This window comes from Diceros bicornis (genome assembly GCF_020826845.1).
Source record: "Diceros bicornis minor isolate mBicDic1 chromosome 30 unlocalized genomic scaffold, mDicBic1.mat.cur SUPER_30_unloc_1, whole genome shotgun sequence".
In the NCBI taxonomy this organism is placed as follows: domain Eukaryota; kingdom Metazoa; phylum Chordata; class Mammalia; order Perissodactyla; family Rhinocerotidae; genus Diceros; species Diceros bicornis.
In genome coordinates, this window is record NW_026690899.1 from 8,274,233 (window position 1) to 8,280,627 (window position 6,395).

Here is a 6,395-nt window from a genome sequence, read left to right on the forward strand (position 1 = left end):
CATAATTCCTAACAAAGTTTTGACACAGATTCCCAATTCGGGCATTCAGAACATGTAGCACGTTGCTGTAAGCAAGCACATTCTCATTCAAAGTTGCAAGTTACTATGTAGGAACAAGTTTGTATAGGTATTTCAATGATGCCTAGAACTGAGCTAAACTTGGTATGTCTCCAACTCCTAGAAATAACTTCATGCCCCATCTCCCTTACTTCCGTCTAGTAAGGATCACATAATTCCTAACAAAGTTTTGACACAGATTCCCAATTCGGGCATTCAGAACATATAGCACGTTGCTGTAAGCAAGAACATTCTCATTCAAAGTTGCAAGTTACTATGTAGGAACAAGTTTGTATGGGTATTTCAAAGATGCCCAGAACTGTGCTAAACTTGGTATGTCTCCAACTCCTAGAAATACCTTCATGCCTCAACTCCCTTACTTCCAGCTAGTAAGGATCACATAATTCCTAACAAAGTTTTGACACAGATTCCCAATTCGGGCATTCAGAACATATAGCACGATGTTGTAAGCAAGCACATTCTCATTCAAAGTTGCAAGTTAATATGTAGGAGCAAGTTTGTATAGGTATTTCAAAGATGCCCAGAACTGAGCTAAACTTGGTATGTCTCAAACTCCTAGAAATAACTTCATGCCCCAACTCCCTTACTTCCAGCTAGTAAGGATCACATAATTCCTAACAAAGTTTTGACACAGATTCCCAATTCGGGCATTCAGAACATATAGCACGTTGCTGTAAGCAAGCACATTCTCATTCAAAGTTGCAAGTTACTATGTAGGAACAAGTTTGTAAAGGTATTTCAAAGATGCCCAGAACTGAGCTAAAAGTTGTATGTCTCCAACTCCTTGAAATAACTTCATGCCCAATCTCCCTTACTTCCAGCTAGTAAGGATCACATAATTCCTAACAAAGTTTTGACACAGATTCCCAATTCGGGCATTCAGAACATATAGCACGTTGATGTAAGCAAGCACATTGTCATTCAAAGTTGCAAGTTACTATGTAGGAACAAGTTTGTATAGGTATTTCAAAGATGCCCAGAACTGAGCTAAACTTGGTATGTGTCCAATTCCTAGAAATAATTTCATGCCCCATCTCCCTTACTTCCAGCTAGTAAGGATCTCATAATTCCTAACAAAGTTTTGACACAGATTCCCAATTCGGGCATTCAGAACATATAGCACGTTGCTGTAAGCAAGCACATTCTCATTCAAAGTTGCAAGATACTATGTAGGAACAAGTTTGAATAGGACTTTAAATGATGCCCAGAACTGAGCTAAACGTTGTATGTCTCCAACTCCTAGAAATAACTTCATGCCCCATCTCCCTTACTTCCATCTAGTAAGGATCACATAATTTCTAACAAAGTTTTGACACAGATTCCCAATTCGGGCATTCAGAACATGTAGCACGTTGCTGTAAGCAAGCACATTCTCATTCAAAGTTGCAAGTTACTATGTAGGAACAAGTTTGTAAAGGTATTTCAAAGATGCCCAGAACTGAGCTAAACTTGGTATGTGTGCAACCTCTAGAAATAACTTCATGCCCCAACTCCTTTACTTCCAGCTAGTAAGGATCACATAATTTCTAACAAAATTTTGACACAGATTCCCAATTCGGGCATTCAGAACATATAGCACGTTGCTGTAAGCAAGCACATTCTCATTCAAAGATGCAAGTTACTATGTAGGAACAAGTTTGAATAAGACTTTCAAAGATGCCCAGAACTGAGCTAAACTTGGTATGTCTCCAACTCCTAGAAATAACTTCATGCCCCATCTCCCTTACTTCCAGCTAGTAAGGATCACATCATTCCTAACAAAGATTTGACACAGATTCCCAATTCGGGCATTCAGAACATATAGCACGTTGATGTAAGCAAGCACATTCTCATTCAAAGTTGCAAGTTACTATGTAGGAACAAGTTTGTATAGGTATTTCAAAGATGCCCAGAACTGAGCTAAACTTGGTATGTCTCCAACTCCTAGTAATAACTTCATGCCCCATCTCCCTTACTTCCAGCTAGTAAGGATCACATAATTCCTAACAAAGTTTTGACACAGATTCCCAATTCGGGCATTCAGAACATGTAGCACGTTGCTGTAAGCAAGGACATTCAATTCAAAGTTGCAAGTTACTATGTAGGAACAAGTTTGTAAAGGTATTTCAAAGATGCCCAGAACTGAGCTAAACTTGGTATGTCTCCAACTCATAGAAATAACTTCATGCCCCATCTCCCTTACTTCCAGCTAGTAAGGATCACATAATTCCTAACAAAGTTTTGACACAGATTCCCAATTCGGGCATTCAGAACATATAGCACGTTGCTGTAAGCAAGCACATTCTCATTCAAAGTTGCAAGTTACTATGTAGGAACAAGTTTGTATACGTATTTCAAAGATGCCCAGAACTGAGCTAAACGTTGTATGTCTCCAACTCCTAGAAATAACTTCATGCCCCATCTCCATTACTTCCATGTAGTAAGGATCACATAATTCCTAACAAAGTTTTGACACAGATTCCCAATTCGAGCATTCAGAACATATAGCACGTTGCTGTAAGCAAGCACATTCTCATTCGAAGTTGCAAGTTACGATGTAGGAACAAGTTTGTATAGGTATTTCAAAGATGCCCAGAACTGAGCTAAACTTGGTATGTCTCCAACTCATAGAAATAACTTCATGCCCCATCTCCTTTACTTCCAGCTAGTAAGGATCACATAATTCCTACCAAAGTTTTGACACAGATTCCCAATTCGGGCATTCAGAACATATAGCACGTTGCTGTAAGCAAGCACATTCTCATTCAAAGTTGCAAGTTACTATGTAGGCACAAGTTTGAATAGGACATTCAAAGATGCCCAGAACTGAGCTAAACTTGGTATGTGTCCAACTCCTAGAATTAACTTCATGCCCCAACTCCCTTACATCCAGCTTGTAAGGATCACATAATTCCTAACAAAATTTCGACACAGATTCCCAATTCGGGCATTCAGAACATATACCACGTTGCTGTAAGCAAGCACATTCTCATTCAAAGTTGCAAGTTACTATGTAGGAACAAGTTTCTATAGGTATTTGAAAGATGCCCAGAACTGTGCTAAACTTGGTATGTGTCCAACTCCTAGAAATACCTTCATACCCCAACTCCCTTACATCCAACTAGTAATGATCACATAATTCCTAACAAATTTTGACACAGATTCCCAATTCGGGCATTCAGAAGGTATAGCACGTTGCTGTAAGCAATCACATTCTCATTCAAAGTTGCAAGTTACTCTGCAGGAACAAGTTTGTATAGGTATTTCAAAGATGCCCAGAACTGAGCTAAACTTGGTATGTGTCCAAATCCTAGAAATAATTTCATGCCCCATCTCCCTTACTTCCAGCTAGTAAGGATCACATAATTCCTAACAATGTTTTGACACAGATTCCCAATTCGGGCATTCAGAACATGTAGCACGTTGCTGTAAGCAAGCACATTCTCATTCAAAGTTGCAAGTTACTATGTAGGAACAAGTTTGTATAGGTATTTCAAAGATGCCCAGAACTGAGCTAAACGTGGTATGTCTCCAACTCCTAGAAATAAGTTCATGCCCCATCTCACTTACTTCCAGCTAGTAAGGATCACATAATTCCTAACAAAGTTTTGACACAGATTCCCAATTCGGGCATTCAGAACATATAGCACTTTGCTGTAAGCAAGCACATTCTCATTCAAAGTTGCAAGTTACTATGTAGGAACAAGTTTGTATAGGTATTTCAAAGATGCCCAGAACTGAGCTAAACGTTGTATGTCTTCAACTCCTTGAAATAACTTCATGCCCAATCTCCCTTACTTCCAGCTAGTAAGGATCACATCATTCCTAACAAAGTTTTGACACAGATTCCCAATTCGGGCATTCAGAACATATAGCACGTTGATGTAAGCAAGCACATTGTCATTCAAAGTTGCAAGTTACTATGTAGGAACAAGTTTGTATAGGTATTTCAAAGATGCCCAGAACTGAGCTAAACTTGGTGTGTCTCCAACTCCTAGAAATAACTTCATGCCCCATCTCCCTTACTTCCAGCTAGTAAGGATCACATAATTCCTAACAAAGTTTTGACACAGATTCCCAATTCGGGCATTCAGAACATGTAGCACGTTGCTGTAAGCAAGCACATTCAATTCAAAGTTGCAATTTACTATGTAGGAACAAGTTTGTATAGGTATTTCAAAGATGCCCAAAACTGAGCTAAACGTTGTATGTCTCCAACTCCTAGAAATAACTTCATGCCCCATCTCCCTTACTTCCAGCTAGTAAGGATCACATAATTCCTAACAAAGTTTTGACACAGATTCCCAATTCGGGCATTCAGAACATATAGCACGTTGCTGTAAGCAAGCACATTCTCATTCAAAGTTGCAAGTTACTATGTAGGAACAAGTTTGTATAGGACTTTCAAATATGCCCAGAACTGAGCTAAACTTGGTATGTGTCCAACTCCTAGAAATACCTTCATACCCCAACTCCCTTACTTCCAACTATTAAGGATCACATAATTCCTAACAAATTTTGACACAGATTCCCAATTCGGGCATTCAGAACATATAGCACGTTGCTGTAAGCAATCACATTCTCATTCAAGTTGCAAGTTACTCTGTAGGAACAAGTTTGTATAGGTATTTCATAGATGCCCAGAACTGAGCTAAACTTGGAATGTCTCCAACTCCTAGAAATAACTTCATGCCCCATCTCCCTTACGTCCAGCTAGTAAGGATCACATAATTCCTACCAAAGTTTTGACACAGATTCCCAATTCGGGCATTCACAACATATAGCACGTTGCTGTAAGCAAGCACATTCTCACTCAAAGTTGCAAGTTACTATGTAGGAACAAGTTTGTATAGGTATTTCAAAGATGCCCAGAACTGAGCTAAAAGATGTATGTCTCCAACTCCTAGAAATAACTTCATGCCCCATCTCCCTTACTTCCAGCTAGTAAGGATCACATAATTTTTAACAAAGTTTTGACACAGATTCCCAATTCGGGCATTCAGAACATATAGCACGTTGCTGTAAGCAAGCACATTCTCATTCAAAGTTGAAAGTTACTATGTAGGAACAAGTTTGTATAGGTATTTCAAAGATGCCAAGAACTGAGCTAATCGTTGTATGTCTCCAACTCCTTGAAATAACTTCATGCCCTGTCTCCCTTACTTCCAGCTAGTAAGGATCACATCATTCCTAACAAAGTTTTGACACAGATTCCCAATTCGGGCATTCGGAACATATAGCAAGTTGCTGTAAGCAAGCACATTCTCATTCAAAGTTGCAAGTTACTATGGAGGAACAAGTTTGTATAGGTATTTCAAAGATGCCCAGAACTGAGCTAAACGTTGTATGTCTCCAACTCCTAGAAATAACTTCATGCCTCATGACCCTTACTTCCAGCTAGTAAGGATCACATCATTCCTAACAAAGTTTTGACACAGATTCCCAATTCGGGCATTCGGAACATATAGCAAGTTGCTGTAAGCAATCACATTCTCATTCAAAGTTGCAAAATAATATGTAGGAACAAGTTTGTATAGGTATTTCAAAGATACCCAGTACTGAGCTAAACTTGGTATGTATCGAAATCCTAGAAATAATTTCATGCCCCATCTCCCTTACTTCCAGCTAGTAAGGATCACATAATTCCTAACAAAGTTTTGACACAGATTCCCAATACGGGCATTCAGAACATGTACCACGTTGCTGTAAGCAAGCACATTCTCATTCAAAGTTGCAAGTTACTATGTAGGAACAAGTTTGTATAGGTATTTCAAAGATGCCCAGAACTGAGCTAAACTTGGTATGTCTCCAACTCCTCGAAATAACTTCATGCCCCATCTCCCTTACTTCCAGCTAGTAAGGATCACATAATTCCTAACAAAGTTTTGACACAGATTCCCAATTCGGCATTCAGAAATTATAGCACGTTGCTGTAAGCAAGCACATTCAATTCAAAGTTGCAAGTTACTATGTAGGAACAAGTTTGTATAGGTATTTCAAAGATGCCCAGAACTGAGCTAAACGTTGTATGTCTCCAACTCCTAGAAATAACTTCATGCCCCATCTCCCTTACTTCCAGCTAGTAAGGATCACATAATTCCTAACAAAGTTTTGACACAGATTCCCAATTCGGGTATTCAGAACATATAGCACGTTGCTGTAAGCAAGCACATTCTCATTCAAAGATGCAAGTTACTATGTAGGAACTAGTTTGAATAGGACTTTCAAATATGCCCAGAACTGAGCTAAACTTGGTATGTCTCCAACTCCTAGAAATACCTTCATACCCCAACTCCCTTACCTCCAACTATTAAGGATCACATATTTCCTAACAAATT